Here is an 18,404-nt window from a genome sequence, read left to right on the forward strand (position 1 = left end):
TCGGTGATAGCAACTGCGTCTGATGGTACACCTGGATGAATGGTTCCAACGTCGGTTGGTGACATCTCGGTATCTGATGGTATCATGATGTGGATATGTAGATCACTGAATCTTGACAAAATGGTCGCTAGCACGAGCACTGGAAGGCTGCCAAGTTGCTGCGCTTTGCTGGTTCAGCCTGGTGCACATTCGTCGCCATGGATGAAAGGGATGTGCTACCTGTGATCTCCAGACAGCACATCTGGGCATGCTCTCCTGTGAGCGACCTACACTGTTTCTAGCCATTGTTTTGCCTCCCTGCCGTCTCGGCTCTCATTTGGATCTGGAAACCTGTTGCTTGGTTTTCTGGGTGGCTATGGGCACGCCGCGTGAGTCGATGAATTCGTGTGGGAAATCATTTCGCTTTCTTCCTGGGAAGATCTATCTATGGACGTGCTGCTATATTTGGCCTCAGAAACTAAGATTTGTGCACCTCATTTGCATGCATCTGGGATTGAAGTTTGGTTTCTGAATAATGGAGTGGGGTAGCAGTAGTAACAGGCAAAACCAATAAGGTGTGGGGCAAGCTGAAGATCCAGCTGCCGCACGTTCCAGCGACCGCCGCTGACAGAGACTCCCCCAGAGCTGGAGAGATGGATGGTCACCTGCATTGCATCTGAATGTATTTTGTTTCATTCATCATGGCCCCCTGAAAAATGGAATCCTCAGTCACTCCAGTTTTGTGTCTCTCCCTTCCAATTGTGGGTGGATCTTGTAGGTTGCTAGTAGGCTGGATGATCTTTTGATAGGTACTGGAGATTTGGAGCCGCTCGATGAATCACTCTATGCTGTGTAGGTTGTTACATAGGGCGTCTTTTAACGTGATCATCATGCCGCATGCACTGCTGCGCCCAAGTCTGATGCCATGATGGCTATGTGCCACCCGAGCTCTGTCCAATCCATCCGACATGATTAATTTGATGTACCCGGGTTTGTCCGGGTTTATCTTCAACGAATTTTGTGTCAAATTTTAACCATAGATTTGATGCAGATTTGACTAATAAAATCTAAGTTGTATGTCACAAAAGTTATATTGTTGGATTTATATTTGCAGGTGGATTCCAACTATACTATTTTTATGGTGTATAAAATATATTTTGGTAGTTAAATTAACGGTCAAATTTTGACTCAAAGAACACTGGGGACTAATAAACCTGGATAGTGGTAGTAGCTTTGGGCTACTCCAGCACGGATCATTAAAACGGACCTCACGGAAGTGTCCACGGTGAACGTGGACTGGAATTGGGGCGGAGGTCATTCAAACGGTTGTATGGACGTGGCGGTGGCTTTATTTATGAAGTAGGATGAAAGCCTATTTTGAGGAGGTTATTCAACCACATGCACCAAATGTTCGCTTCCAGATTTTTCTCTACGCCAACTACACAAAACTATCGAAGGTAAATAACACAATTCTAAAGTAACTGAACGATAATATTCCAATTCAACACAATAGTAAAAATAGTACAATTCAAACATAAAATTTTGAAGTAAAATAGTTTCAAGTTTGAATTCAACTTAGTCAGCCACATGTTCTGATTGTCCATATGAAACGCCCAAAGAAGCCCAACCAGATCATTCTGCATTTGCTCATGAGTTTCTTGATGTCCAATTCAACTATAACACTTCCTCTGTCCCATAATATAAGAACGTTTTTTACACTACACTAGTGTCAAAAACATTCTTATATTATGGGACGGAGGGAGTACAATTCAAAAATAATGTTTTAAAATAAAATAGTTTTAAGTTTGAATTCAACTTAGTTGGACACATGTTCTGATTGTCCATATGAAACACCCAAAGAAGCTCAGCCAGATCATTTGCATCTGCCCATGAGTTTCTTGATGTTGAATTTGATTTTGCATTTGGATAAATCCTATGCTATGGAAGCTAGATAGGATCACCACATTTTGAAAATTCAGGCCATGGCGAACTTCTTCACCCTCATCCTTCACAATCATGTTGTGCATGATCATGCAAGCTGTCATCGTCTCTCCAAATGTCTATGGATCTCATAGTTTAGCGGTTTCGCGAACAACTACAAAAAGGTCTTGGAGCACTCCAATTGCTCCCTTGACATCCTTTCTAGTAGCCTCTTGTCTTTGGACAAAGTGTCATTTTTATTAGGGCAGCGCTAGGCATCAGACTACTGATGGCCTACTTCCCATTAGACTAGTGCTGAGCCCTACGATAGATTTAATCTGATGCGTTTGTTGGCCCCTAGCTTGGGCAGTTATTTCCCACGTAGCTGGCCCCTTAAAACAAGCATGGGCGGTTATTTCCTACCTACAAAACCACCTTAAACACTTCCACAAATCACGTACATGGGCCGCTAATTAGGTGAGATTATTTGGTCCTTGGGTTTAGGAAGCAATCTATGGTCAGCTTGCTTCCTACCCCTAAAGAAAGGCAGCTTGCTTCCTTAGGAAACGAAACTGGTAACCCATGTTTTCCAAATTTGCATCAAATGCAACTAATACGTGCTTCCACCTTTGATGTGGAGTGGAACTCCGTACGACCGATCTTTCACGTTTGGAGAGGATCCCTACGAGGAACACGAAGAACGCGCGGAAGACCACGAGGGAAATCACGGGGGAAAACAAGAGAAACACTCAACCAACACGAATATGATCACACATGCGCTAGATCCAAGAACACAAAAGAGAGATACATGATCCAAAGTCAACAAAGGACGATACAAGAGGTAACCGATTCTTCTCCGAGAGGAGGTCTTGATGGGGCCACCCAAAAGGGGGTCTTGAATCCAAGGGGATCTTCTCCGTAGAGGGGCCGCGGTCACTCTCGAGGAGACGATCCGTATGGATGAGCAAAAGCTATCCTCACATATGAGCTACTACTTTGCTAACCCTAAAACGTAGGTAGGAGAAGAGTATATATAGTCTAAGTGATGAAAGGGTACACGGGCCTCGGCCCAAGTCGCTGCGCGCAGGCAGGGCCGGAAGTTCCGGGCGAGGCCGGAAGTTCCGGGCGACGGAGGTTCCGGGCGACGGAGGTTCCGGGGAGGGTCCGGGCTAACCAGAGGGTTGGCGCGGGTGGAGCTGGGTTGGTGTCCGGGGGCCGGAAGGTCCGGGCTGGCCGGACGGTCCGGGACGGGTTCCGGGCTAACCAGAGAGTTGGCACGCCCGGGCTGGTCGAAGACGTTGGAGGCCGGAAGCTCCGGGCCGGCCGGAGGGTCAGGGGGCCGGAAGTTCCGGGCTGTCCAGAGTGTTGACGCCTGTCTCTTCTTCTTCAGCCCTCGGCTCCGTGTCTTGAGCGTTGTACCTGATCACACATAGCATCTCGGACTTAGGCAGTAGCCATGTCTCACTTGAAGAGGAGGGAAACTCAAGTAGGAGTGATGTCACCTCGGATTGAATAGCACGCGCTCTAGCTCTTGTCATGGGTCCACTTGGAGCTTGGATAGTTGAGGTGGTGTCCATGGGGATGATCGTGGGATGCTCCGCATCATCTCCCCTCCCTTGGGAAAGATCCGACCTCGGATCGAAATCCTCATCACCATGGTATGGCGAAAGGTCCTTGATGTTGAAGATGCCGCTCACGATGTACTTGTCGCGCGGGAGGTCGATCTTGTAAGCGTTGTTGTTGTAGAGTGCTAGCACCTTGAAGGGTCCATCGGCGCGAGGTAGGAGTTTGGACTTGCGTTCGTTCGGGAATCGTTCCTTGCGAAGGTGTAGCCACACAAGATCTCCAATGTTGAATATCATGGGTTGCTTGTTGACGTTGAGCTTGGTCGCGAGTTGTTGTACTTGGCGCTCGATGGTGTGCCTTGTATCTTCATGCATCTTCTTGAGGTGGTTGACTCGGGCACTCGCGTCCATGTTGGTGCGCTCTTGAAGAGGAAGAGGAAGAATGTCCAAAGGGGACAACGGGTTGAAACCGTAGACGACCTCAAAAGGGGACTCGCCGGTAGTTGAATGTCTTGCACGATTGTAGGCGTACTCGGCGATGGGTAGGCACTCTTCCCACTCCTTGATGTTCTTCTTGATTAGCACGCGAAGAAGGGTGGAGAGCGTACGGTTTGTCACCTCTGTTTGGCCGTCGGTTTGTGGATGATATGCCGTGGAGAATAGTAGCTTGATTCCGAGCTTGGCGCATAAGGTCTTCCAAAAGTAACTCAAGAACTTGACGTCGCGGTCTGAGACAATCGTCTTGGGCACTCCATGAAGTCGCAAGATTTCCCTACAAAAGAGATTGGCAACATGTGAAGCATCGTCTATCTTGTTGCAAGGAATGAAATGAGCCATTTTAGAGAATCGGTCCACAACAACAAACACAGAATCCTTTCCATTTCTAGTTCTAGGCAAACCAAGCACAAAATCCATGCTAATATCTTCCCATGGTTGATATGGAATTGGAAGTGGCATGTAAAGGCCATGAGATTGAGCTTTAGACTTAGCTTTGCGACATGTAGAACATCGGTTGGTGTAGCGGTTGACGTCGCGAAACATCTTGGGCCAAAAGTAGTTCTTGGAGAGCGTAGCAAATGTCTTGTTGCGTCCAAAGTGACCCATGAGTCCTCCTCCATGAGATTCTTGCAAAAGTAACAAACGAAGAGAAGACTCGGGGATGCAAAGTTTGTTAGCTCTCATAAGATATCCATCCTTGATGTAATAGCGTTCCCAAGATGTATGCGTCAAACATGTAGCATAAGGAATGGCAAAAGTAGGATCATGCTCATACAAGTCTTTTATGTGCTCAAAGCCAATGACATTCAATTCAAGTTGAGTAACAAGCATGCATATACGGGAAAGCGCATCCGCCACAACATTTTCCTTACCTTTAATATACTTGATGACATAAGGAAAAGACTCAATAAATTCACTCCACTTAGCATGACGCTTGTTCAACTTAGTTTGACCCTTAAGGTATTTAAGCGTTTCATGACCGGTATGGATGATAAATTCATGAGGGCGGAGGTAATGTTCCCATTCACGCAAAACTCGCACTAAAGCATATAGCTCTTTGTCATAGATGGGATAATTGAGTTGCGCGCCGGAGAGTTTCTCACTAAAGTATGCTATTGGACGCTTCTCTTGTGTTAACACACCTCCTATGCCATTACCACTAGCATCGCAATGAATTTCAAAAGGTTTATCAAAGTTTGGTAATGCAAGCACGGGAGCATGAGTAAGCAAATTCTTAAGCTCATTGAAAGCGATGTCTTGGGATGTTCCCCAAACAAACGGTGCATTTTTCTTACTCAAAGCATGCAAAGGTGAAGCAATGGTGCTAAAATCCTTCACAAATCTACGGTAGAAACCGGCTAAACCAAGAAAACTACGCACTTGTTGCAAATTTGTTGGTTGGGGCCAAGTTTTAATAGCATTTATCTTAGATTCATCAACATGAACACCCTTAGAAGAGACTACAAAACCCAAGAAAACAAGCTTATCAACACCAAAGAGGCATTTTTCCATATTAGCATAAAGTTGCTCTTTTCGAAGAGTTTGTAGCACGGTGCGAAGGTGGGTGACATGCTCTTTGAGAGATTTGCTAAACACAAGGATATCATCAAAGTAGACAACAACAAATTCACCAATGTAAGGGCGAAACACATAATGCATAAGACGCATGAAAGTACCCGGTGCTTCCGATAAACCCATAGGCATGACTAACCACTCATATAGACCAAACTTTGTTTTGAAAGCGGTTTTCCATTCATCGCCCTCTTGTATGCGGATTTGATAGTAACCACTTTTAAGATCAATTTTAGAGAAAATAGTGGCACCGCTAAGTTCATCTAGCATATCGTCAAGGCGTGGAATGGGGTACCTATAGCGAACGGTGATAGCATTGATGGGTCTACAATCGGAACACATGCGAAAGCTACCGTCTCGTTTTGGCACAAGGATGACCGGTACGGCACAAGGACTCAAACTCTCACGCACATGTCCATGGTCTATGAGATGCTTTACTTGCCTTTGTATTTCTTTGGTTTCTTCGGGGTTGACGCGGTAGGGAGCCTTGTTTGGAAGTGGCGCTCCGGGGATGAGGTCTATACGGTGCTCAATGCCTCGTAGTGGAGGTAGACCCGGAGGTAGCTCATCGGGGAAAACGTCTTGGAATTCCTGCAATAGAGAAGATAACACCAAAGGTAGATTGTGAGAGGTGTTAGTTTGTGGTGCCTCGTCCTTGTACAAGAGGACATAGTGTAGGATACTTGATGGGTTCTCACACACTTCTCTCATCTCTCGTTTGGTGGCAAAAAGAACTAAGTTTTTCTTGTCACTCATCGTGGAGGCACTCAATTTTGGCTTGTGGCGCTCACTTTCTTTTTGGTGGTTCGCTCTCTCACTATTATCTCCACGATGGGTGGCTTGCTTGTCGGCGAGCACTTGGCTTGGAGACATAGGTCGTAGCACAAACTCTTTCCCTTTCATCTTGAAGCTATAGTGGTTTGTACGCCCGTTGTGGATGACGCCTCGATCAAATTGCCATGGCCGTCCAAGAAGGAGGTGGCACACGGTCATCGGAAGGACATCACACTCCAAAGTGTCTTCGTAAGCTCCGATCTTGAAGGAGACTTGTACCCTATGCTCGACTTGGATGGTGCCGGTGTCGCTTAGCCATTGAACCTTGTAGGGGTGCGGGTGCTTCATCTTGACCAATTGGAGCTTGGAGCATAGTTCTTCACTTGCTAAGTTATGGCAACTCCCTCCATCGATGATGACCTTGACGGACCGTCCATTGATACCGGCCTTCGTGTGGAAGATATGGCATCTTTGGTCTTCATCTTGTTGATGTTGAAGAGTAAAGACCTTGGAAACAACAAGAGCGGGACTTGAATCTTCGTCACAAAAACTTGATCATCTTCGTCTTCGTTGTTCACTTGGCGGTGCATGGCAACTTGCTCAAGGGCTTCCATTTCTCCTTCACTCATTGAGTCATAGGTTCCGTCGTCGTTGAGGATCATGGTGCGCTTGTTGGTGCACTCGAAAGACTTGTGGCCTCGGCCGCCGCATGTGAAGCATTTGAACAAACTTGTCTTGATGGTCTCATCGGTTGGGGTAGATGATGATGAAGCTTTCTTGAAGTTGCTTGTAGTAGGAGGACGACTTGAGCTTGTCGGAGTTTTCTTGTAACTTGACTTGTCGCCGTTGCTTGTAGATGGCTTGGTTGAGGTAGAAGGTGGTGGAGTCGTCGAAGCTTGATTGTTGGAGAGGCCAAAGGACTTGGATGAGAACTTGGCATACTTGAAGTCGTCTTGCACTTGGCGTTCCGCTTTGGTTGCTTGGTGTACTAGCTCGATGAGGTTTGAGTATGGTTGGAAGTTGGCAATCTTCTTGATAGGGTGATTGAGTCCATTCAAGAAACGTGCCATAGTTTGCTCATCATCTTCTTTGACATTGGCTCGTATCATGGCAATCTCCATTTCCTTGTAGTACTCTTCAACGCTCTTGGTTCCTTGCTTGAGTTGTTGGAGTTACTTGAAGAGGTCACGGTTGTAGTAGTTTGGCACGAATCGTGCTCTCATGACATCCTTCATTTGTGCCCAAGTGGTGATGGGTGGTTCACCTCTTGCCGCTCGGCGCTCAATGACTTGTTCCCACCAAATGAGGACGTAGTCTTGGAATTCAAGGGATGCCATTGCGATCTTCTTCTCTTCTTCGTAGTTGTGCAAGCGGAAGATTTTGTCGACCTTCAATGCCCATGAGATGTACTCTTCGGGGTCATTGCTTTCGGTGAACTTTGGCATGGTGAACTTTAGCTTGCCATAGCGTTGTTCTTCATTGTGTTGGGGTCGGGGATGATGACGCCCATGTCGTTGCGGACTGAAAATCTCATGTTGCTCTTGTCGAGGAGGGTTGTCTTCCTCATGTTCTCTTGGCGAGGAGGGTTGTCGACCTCATGTTGCTCTTGGCGAGGAGGGGGTCCATTGTCTTCTTGATCTTGATGGACTAGACGTTCTTGTCTCGCTTGAGGAGGAGCTTGTCGATCTTGACGAGGAGCTTATCGATCTTGAGGAGGATCTTGTCGATGCACACGTGCTTGGTAAATCCTTTCTTGAGCTTCGTCACGAAGTGCTTCTTGATGTAGACGAGCTTGTCGGCCTCGATTGGCTACGGCACGACTTGAATCTTGAAGGGCACGTTGCGCCTCAAGTGCTTGAGCTTTACGTAGTTGTTGTTCTTGACGTTGCGCCTCGGCATCTTGTGCATCTTGATGTTGTCGCGCTCGCTCTTCTTGTTCTTGTTGTCGTTGGCGTTGCCGTTCTTGTGCTTGCGCAAATGTAGCTTGGTTTTGACGATGTCGATGCTCTTGAGAGTCGGTGTTGTGTAGAGGATTGCGGTTTGCTTGACGGTCTTGACGCGCGGCACGACGAAGAGTGTTCGATGTAGGTGTACTTGACCGGAGATAGTGTCGTCGGAGTGTCGACTTGAGCGGCTCCGTCTTGAAGAGGACGAAGTTGTAGAAGAGAGGTTGACCATCATGGTTCGGATATCTTCTTTGAGGGAACTCATGGATGTGTCGAAGTAGTCTCTTGTACGTTGCTCGGAGTGTCGTAGATCGGTAGCGAGGTTGTCGATGCGATCGCCCAAAGCAAGTTGTTCTTGATGCAAAGCTCGGTGTGCGCCAAATAGTTGCGTTTTGGTGACGAAGGAAGACATGTCGTCGTCTTGCTCCAGTAAGAGTAGGTTGGTAGAAGTACTTGGCCTATCCATCATTCCAAACAAAAATATGTGAGTGGGAGAAAGAGAAGAACCAATACCAAATGTACCTTGACCGATGTTGAAGGTGGATCAATGATCACTCCAATGTGTAACAAGGAAATAGCACAATTGGTACGAATTCTTGTCGGTTTCTCACACCTACACAAGTAAAAGCTTATGGTGGAGTTTGGTTAGGATGGTGGCACAAAATTTGATGCAATTGTAAGTGAGACTCAATAATGTTGGAAAAGATTCGCAACTTTGCAAATGCAACAAGTAGACCAATAGCAAGATAAGGTACATGGAAACACACACGCAAATAGATAAGTGGGGTCGTGCAACCAAGGGTGAGCCAAAATATGGAATCCACGAAAATGCTCTTGTTGCACAACACTAGAGAGACGCTAGCACGATTGCACAATAGGCGGATACGAAACTTGTGCACAACCTACTAAGCAAAATTGCAACGACTTCTATCCCAAGTATGCTATATGTATGATGTTTCTATGCTTTGATCCAAGATGATCGAGTATGACAATCTTAATGTTGTATGATGCTATGGTTCTTGCTTATAAGCTCTTTGCTTATCTTTCCTGTTTGCTTAAAAGCTTGTTTGGCTCTTTGTTGTTTGAGCTCTTTTCTCATGCAATGCTTTACGAACCAAGATAGCAATTGAGTATATGCGATGACAACTTTGTGACACAAGAGATGATACCAAGATATGCACCACGATGAGTTGGTATGTATGCTAAGGGAGAGTATTATCACTAAATGTCCACAAGTCACGTTGCCGGCAATACTCAAAGGCTAGTCTCGATGGGTAAGGTACGCAAAGATGGGCTATGTGGTTATCAAAGCAATGACAAGGATTAGACAAAGATGTCGTCGAGATTACCGTCCTTGCTTACGGTTGAAGGTTTCAAAAGGATGAGATTGTAGTCGTTGTCGTAGTGCACGGTCTTCAGTACGTTGGCGAAGATGCCGCTGCACCGTGGGCGGAGTTGTCGAAGTAGCGGAAATCGTCGAAGATGTGCGAACTTCCTGTCTAAGCCGGAAGGTCCGGGCAAGACGGAAGGTCCGGGGTCCGGAGGTTCCGGGGTGGCCGGAAGGTCCGGGGGCCGGAAGGTCCGGGCATGGCCGAAAGTTCCGGTGGTCGCGAAACTGGCAAGAACAGAGAATTGGGGATCATGGATTTGGGCGAAAAAACTTGAGGAAAAACCCAAATCCGAAGGGGAAATGAAAAAAATTGGTGGAAAAGAAGGGTGGGGAAGCTAGATCTACGAGCCACACACAAAATTCACGGATCAAATCCAACAAAACTTCATCACACCAACAAATCACAAAAAAATTTGGGGGCTATTTTTGGTGGGGATTTTCGGATTTAGGACGAAATCAACAAAATCAAGCTAGAAAACAAAGGGTAGGGGCTCCAAAAACGTGATCAACGTGGCTCATGATACCAAGATGATGTGGAGTGGAACTCCATACGGCCGATCTTTCACGTTTGGAGAGGATCCCTACGAGGAACACGAAGAACGCGCAGAAGACCACGGGGGAAATCACGGGGGAAAACAAGAGAAACACTCAACCAACACGAATATGATCACACATGCGCTAGATCCAAGAACACAAAAGAGAGATACATGATCCAAAGTCAACAAAGGACGATACAAGAGGTAACCGATTCTTCTCCGAGAGGAGGTCTTGATGGGGCCACCCAAAAGGGGGTCTTGAATCCAAGGGGATCTTCTCCGTAGAGGGGCCGCGGTCACTCTCGAGGAGACGATCCGTATGGATGAGCAAAAGCTATCCTCACATATGAGCTACTACTTTGCTAACCCTAAAACGTAGGTAGGAGAAGAGTATATATAGTCTAAGTGACGAAAGGGTACACGGGCCTCGGCCCAAGTCGCTGCGCGCAGGCAGGGCCAGAAGTTCCGGGCGCTGGAGGTTCCGGGGAGGGTCCGGCCTAACCAGAGAGTTGGCGCGGGTGGAGCTGGGTTGGCGTCCGGGGGCCGGAAGGTCCGGGCTGGCCGGAGGTTCCGGGGGCCGGACGGTCCGGGACGGGTTCCGGGCTAACCAGAGAGTTGGCACGCCCGGGCTGGTCGAAGACGTCGGAGGCCGGAAGTTCCGGGCTCTGGCCGGAGGTTCCGGGCTGTCCAGAGTGTTGACGCCTGTCTCTTGTTCTTCAGCCCTCGGCTCTGTGTCTTGAGCGTTGTACCTGATCACACATATAGCATCTTGGACTTAGGCAGTAGCCATGTCTCACTTGAAGAGGAGGGAAACTCAAGTAGGAGTGATGTCACCTCGGATTGGATAGCACACGCTCTAGCTCTTGTCATGGGTCCACTTGGAGCTTGGATAGTTGAGGTGGTGTCCATGGGGATGATCGTGGGATGCTCCGCATCAACCTTTGTTTGTGACTAATTTATTTTTTCGTTTGTGCTAAATTTTTTTAATGTTTCCGTTCATTAAGGAATTAGCTTCTCGGGTGGATGAAATCTTCTTCAATTTATTTGAGACTTATAAGCTCTATGTAACATGGTTTTTTAGGGGAATGTAACGTGATATTTCAGGATCTTGCTTCTATCGACTAGATGACTAGCGGATCGCTTCGAACTGACTTCGTCAAAAAATAAATTATTTCACATGTTACAGAAGCATCACGATCTAGCTTCCATTGAAAAAGAAAAATATTCCACATGTTTCATAAGCATCACGATCTTGTTTCCATTGGCTAGAGAATTGCTTCCAAGGAAATATTATTTTGCTTCCATAAAAAAGAGAACTATTCCAGTCATAATTACACATGGTTCATACAAATTATGAATTAGTTTGCAAAGAAAGAATATGCTTCAACTGGAAAAGCCAAATTGCTTCCATGTGTCAAATTTCACTATTTCAAATGTGGCATCCACAGCGGGTAGAACTTGCGGCGCCCCTGCCCGAGCGCCTCGATCTTCTTCATTGTGCCTTCTTGAGGCTGTATACCCTTGACAACCCGAACCTTTGGCATGGAGGATATAAGGCAGGCACAAAATCTGCTTCCAGATAAGAGTATCAGTAGCTTGCATTGCACATATTTGAATTGTAAAATTGACAAGAAATAAGACAAATCGGTGGCTAGGGCTGTGGAGGATGTAAGACGCACTTTTGTACTATTGGTGTGTGACCTGTCAGTCGCTAAGAGCAAGGCAGCCACCAACATACAATGGCACATGGTCTTGGCTGCATCGGACTCAACATTGTGGGCATTGTGCTGGCAATGAAGAAGCACGGCTGAACTGAGTCAAGCAAAATGCACATACGAACATATTATCACTCGGAAACAATGAAGCACACAGTAGTAGTGGTTGAAACAAAAGAAAAATTGCAAGAACCAGAATGTATGTACAATAAAATCATCACTAAAAAATAGTAGGGGTGTTCACAATTGTTTTGCTAAGAACAATAACAGTAAAAGAAGCAGCATTGGCCATGGTTGAAGCACACAATAGTATTGGTTGAGCCAAAATGTCTATGCAATAAAAGTAGCATACACCAGCAATGGTTGAAGTAAAAGTTTACTAACATGGAAACATATACGAAAACAAAGTTAGAATCATCGGTGACATTTCATGAAAATATCAATAAAGGCGATGAAGCATACAACAATAGTGGTTCAGACAAAAACAACACTTTAGGAAGCAAAATGTATGTATAATTATGTTAGTAAAATAAGTAACACAGACTGTGGCTGAAGCATAATCTATATACAATAAAATAAGCACACACTAGCAATGGTTGAAGCAGAATTTGACTACCATGGAAATATTGCAAGAAACAAAGAAGCATGAAATGATACTTTGGGAACAGAACTAGTCTGGGATGGAAGCATGCAAAATTGAAATTGTAAATTAAAGTAATATTACAGCCAAAGATTGTCATGCATATTATTCTGATGTGCGTACCATATTATAGATATGTAGCGACCAATTACACGTCGGACAGAACCATGATATGAACAGAAGAATCAAGATTAGAGGACTTGATGCCTAGGTCAGGGTTTTGGGCCCCCCACCCCGGCCGCTCCCGCGAGCGACGCGGGGGAAACCCTAGCCGCCGGCTCTCCGCGCCCTCCCTCCCTCCTCCTCCACTCGCCGCCGCCGGCAAGGGCCAGCGGGCAAAGCCCGGCTGGCTTCAGCGGCGGCGGGGCCTCGTTTCCCCTCCCCTCGCCTTCCCCCGGCTGGCGCGCGACGGCCCGGGCGCGTGGAGGCGCTGCACTGGCGCGGGGTGCAGCGGTGCGGCGGCGGGGGCTCTGAGCGGCGGCGCACATGGTTGGCGGCGTCGCGCGCGGGGCCTCCTCTTGCGGCGCGGCGGCCGCGGTCTCTGGTGGTGCCGCACCCGTCGGTCCGGCCAGATCTGGCGCCGGCGGCCCGGCGGGTGGCGGGGGCTGCGGGCGGCCTGGACCACGGGCGACCTCCCCTGCCGTGGCCGGCGGCTGGCGGGGCAGGTGGCGTGGCGGCGGGGCCTCCAGTTTGGGCGGCGCAGGTGCGGGGGCGGCGGCCTCCTCCGGCGAGGGCACCCCTCCCTGGCGACGGGGGGAGGTGGTGCTGATGGTTCCGGCCGCTGGACTTGGCCGTGCGGGCGGCGAGTCGGCGGTGAGCATGGATCTCGATTTGAAGACGGCGACCTCCGCGTTCTCTGGCCGCCCACGCCGACTCGGTTGCCGGCGACCTCGTGTGGCTGGTTTGGTGGTTGGTTGGAGTGGGCTATGGATGGGGGAAACCCTTGGCGAGCTGCGGCAGCCACGATGCCGGCGGCGCTCCGTCGCCGTTCTACTTCTTGGGGTCGGCATCGAGTCCTAGCCCATGCTCCTCCTCTCCTTGTCCCGGGTGAAAACCCGAATCCCCTTGGATTGGGCGGCGACGACGTCTTGGCGTCGCTTTCTTCTTGAAGACGCCGCCTTTGGGACGGGTGAGCGGTGGTCGCGGCTTTGGCATGGTCGGTTGCCGGTTCTTCAGTGGGTCATGCTCGACAATGTTCGGTGTTCTTCGTGGCGTGGCCCGAGGCGGTGGCGTTGATCGGAGTAACTTTGCCGGCGTGGTAGCGTGTTGCCATCCTCTCCTAGTCCATCCGGGATCAAGCGTGCTCCCGGATGGCCGGCAACGGTATGGGAGTTGACGGCTGTGCGCTTCCTCCGGCGGCGGGCCGCTCCATTAGCGTGAGCGTGTCGTGGGCATGTCCTGGAGTTGCCGGCGTCCTCGATGTCCTAGCTTCTAGGGTTGTCAGGACTGCTGTTGTCCGGTGGCATCTTGTATCCTCTGTTGCCTTCTTTTTTCCTTCTTCTTCTTTCTTTTTGTGGTATCGATGGTTGTATGCTTGGCTGTTGCTTTATAATATAAAGCGGGGGGAAACCCTTTTTCGTTAATGCCTAGGTCAGATGAGTGCATGCTGTGAGCAAGGGAGGGGCGAATCCTGCAACATTCTCGTGTGCTTTCTTCATTCCTCAACCTAGAGGATGCTCCACCGCGGTGAGGTCTTGAAGCCCGAACCTACTAGAGATGACCGGGACGGTGAGGGGGTTAGGTGCTCGCTCGTGCGCATCATGGATAATGTCGGGCGCAGCTAATAGATGGTAGAACATACCGGCGCGGTGAATCTCATGGCCGCTATGGGGATGACTGGTTCATGGTGGAGAGATCCATGGTAGCGAGGGGAGGGGAGAGCTCGGGACTGAGAGGAATCAGGAGGGCGAGATGGATCGAGACGGATGGGTCTGGGGCAGGTGAGTTAATGCGGGGAGCGATTATAGGTGAGACGTGGGAAGAAAACCGTCTGGGTTGTCTACAGATTTTTAGAAGCAACGTCAGGCGTGAGCTAAAAACACATCAACGTCTCATGACCGGTCTGAGGAATGCCTTCTATCAGACATTTGATAGAAAGTGTTTCCCTTTTTATTACCCTTGGTTCGAAGATGGTATAGATGAAAGCTGCCCACGGAGGATAGATACTATCACAATGATACTAATCTATGTTGTAATCATGACAATTGATGGTATGGTTGCACTCAGGAGCGCCCGCACACAACCTGCAAATAATGGAGACCGCTGTAACATGTTGTTGTCATTGTGAGACCCAAACATGCCTAAGAAAGAGTGCAGAAATGAAAGGTCATATAATGCAACTTCTTCAAGAATGATGGTTCCCTTTTTGCAATGGAATTGGTATTGCCCTTGCTGAGCATATGGCAATTCTTTCATTTATTAGATTTGAGCATACCTAGAAGCCGCATATGGCAATTCTTTCATTTCCGGATTTGATCATACCTAGAAACCCTCTCGATTTTCCAATTGCCATGAGCCTTGTTGTGTTTACATGAGTTAGTTCCCTCAAGTACTCTGGTCCAACAACTTCACCACTACAGTAGCAAATTTGACAATCGCTTTGAGGCATGTGCTTTTAGACATCTGAAGGTACTCATTACAAATTTGCGGTCGTGCCATATGCAAACATCCTCATTGTAGTTGTGTAGATGACATCTATCAGGATGAAGTAATCATCATATGCCTGGACATCATGTCACCACATCCGAAGCCGACAGTAGAAATAGGGCTTGAATAACTCATTGGGGCAAAGTAGTCACCGGCCAACATCATATGCCCCTGTGCCCTATTTAGATTCACGACTCAATGTCCCATTATTGATCCCTTGTAGTTGAGAACATGATCCTCCGCATGCACCACATCTGCAAGAATCGCCTTCGTCGTTGTTGTTTTATCCTCATATTCCTCCTTCTCATCCGGCAAAGATGCCTCCATGAACTCATTGTAGAAGCACTCCTTGTCCAAATCCATCGTGTTTTATTCAAAGTAAACTATGAGAACATAAAAAATCAGGCAATGTCATTTGGCTGAACACTTGTCGGGCGTGGTGTTTGCCATGGACGTCGTTGACAGGAAGCAGAGAATACCGAGGCTGCAACCAGATTCGTGTTGGACTGGTGACGTAGTCTAAGGCGGGAAGGCGCCTAGGTGGAGCGACAGAGGTACAAAAAGGAATAGGAGGCGACCAGAATGGTACAATGGCAGCGTTGGTCACCGAGGGCATGGATACAGAGCATAGGCGCGAGAGACGGGGTATGGAAAAAGTGCTCCTGGTGGGGTTTTTGGATGGACCGGGGGTGTCGGAGTCCAAAGTGGCGGACGTCCGGACTCCCCAAATCTCTCCTTCTTTTGGTGTCGGATTGTGGGATTTCGGGCGTCTGGACCGGTCCGGACAATTTTGGTGACCGTCGTTGGATGGCAAAAAATGCTCGTAATGCGCGGTTCGAACATTTGCGTGCGATTTAGTGAATTGGAGTTTTCCTTAGGTAGCTAGCTAGCATGTCTTGTTTTTATTCCTTGCTATAGTTGCCACACAGGAACGTCTGCATAATTAGGGGTAATGACTTAATAAATGCATGAACTATAGGCTTAAATCATCTTCAACATGACTCTCCATATGTTCGTGGATGTGTCTAGATAATGTCCTCGGACATGCCCACGGGAATCCCATTTGTCAATGCATGCAATGACACCTCCCATTTGTCCCTCATTTGTCCGAACAAATGCATATGATTGGTGGGATGGAAAGAGAGAAGATATAAATGAGAGAGAGAGAGCGCGAGAGAGAATGGTCTGGATTGAGCCAAATTCGAAGTGGCGGGCTATCTAGACACCCCATTTCCTTCCCTCGCAATAAGAATGAATAAATAGTCTAGAATTGTACGATGACACCAAATAATATTCACACATCAATAGAAACAATAATAAATTTCTAACAACAACAACAATAATTACGCCAAGACAAAGGGACTCATTGGTGTCATAATAATCCCTTTTCTCTTCCGTCTTCTATTTTCTTCGGTAATGAAAGCAATCAATTCCAGATGAGACATGGTACAACTACAATTCATACACAATCTACACTCACTAGTTGATGGAGGTGTGTCTATCCTATAGTATGCCGATGATACGATCATCTTTATGGAGCATGACTTGGCGAAAGCGAGAAATATGAAGCTGGTGTTATGCTTATTTGAACAATTGACCGGGTTAAAGATTAACTTTCATAAAAGCGAATTGTTCTGTTTTGGAAGAGCCAATGAGGAACAAGAGGCTTATAGGCAATTGTTTGGGTGCGAATTGGGGACTTTACCTTTTACATATTTAGGTATACCAATTCACCATCGTAAGCTGACAAACAGAGAATAGAAGTGCATCGAGGATCGATTTGAGAAGAAACTGAGTTGCTGGAAGGGCAAGCTCATGTCATACGGAGGCCGATTAATTCTTATTAATTCGGTTCTCACGAGTATGCCTATGTTTCTCTTGTCTTTTTTCGAGGTTCCAGTTGGAGTTAGGAAAAGGCTGGACTTCTATCGATCCCGATTCTTCTGGCAGAGTGATGAACTAAAAAAAAATACAGACTCGCCAAATGTTATATTATTTGTCGACCAAAAGACCAAGGGGGTCTTGGCATTGAAAATCTTGAAGTCAAGAACAAATGTCTTCTCAGCAAGTGGCTGTATAAGCTATCTGTAGAGACTGAGGCCACATGGGCGCAGATTATCCGTAGTAAGTATCTTCATTCCAAAACTTTGTCCTAGGTGACAGCGAGGCGACGGACTCGCCTTTTTGGAAAGGGCTCATGAGAGTCAAATCAGCCTTTTTCAATAGGACAAAGTTTATAATCGGAAATGGCGCCAACACGCGATTCTGGAAGGATACTTGGCTAGGAGAGACACCCCTCGCGCTTCGATACCCGTCTCTTTATAGTATTGTTCAACGTCGCGATGCTTACGTTGCAACGGTACTTCAGTCCATCCCCCTTAATATTCAATTCAGGAGGACGCTAGCCGGTAATCGTTGGGAAGCGTGGCTCCATTTAATGAGTAGACTGATGGAGGTTCAGCTGTCTCAACAGCCCGATCAGTTGCGCTGGAAGCTTACTAGGACTGGGGAGTTTACAGTTAAATCAATGTATCTCGATGTTATCAATTCTAGCTCCATTCCTAGTTCCAAATATGTTTGGAAAGTCAAAGTTCCTTTGAAAATTAAAGTGTTTATGTGGTTTGTACATAAACAAGTCATCTTAACTAAGGACAATCTGGCAAAGCGTAACTGGACAGGACCTACTAGGTGTAGTTTTTGTGATCGGGAGGAAACCATTAAACACCTTTTTCTTGATTGCCCGTTGGCCAAGGTTCTATGTCAGACGGTGCACATAGCTTTTAACATTACTCCTCCGAATTCTGTCAGTACGTTATTTGGAACGTGGCTTAACGGGATAGAGTCCGAAACAACGAGACACATTCGCGTAGGAGTATGTGCTTTATTGTGGGCAGTCTGGAACTGCAGAAATGATTTGGTTTTTAACAGAATAACAAATATTCATTTTTTGCAGGTTATCTTCCGTGCCACTGCGTTGATCAATATATGGTCGCTACTAACTCCGACGGAGGCCAGGGAGCGTTTGGTTACTGGATCTATCCGGTGGAAGATGGTAGCACGGGATATCTTCAACCGGTTTGGATGGCGGTCATGTAATAGGATAAGCAATTAGTTTTCCTATCTTTCTAATGCCAGCCGGTTGTGGCTTTTTGGCTACTTTTTTATTGGCTCTTTGTGAGCTCTTCTTTACTTTTCTTGAGACTATAAGACCTTGTTGAACATA

The sequence above is a fragment of the Aegilops tauschii genome, chromosome 5 (genome assembly GCF_002575655.3).
Source record: "Aegilops tauschii subsp. strangulata cultivar AL8/78 chromosome 5, Aet v6.0, whole genome shotgun sequence".
Taxonomy (NCBI): Eukaryota; Viridiplantae; Streptophyta; class Magnoliopsida; order Poales; family Poaceae; genus Aegilops; species Aegilops tauschii.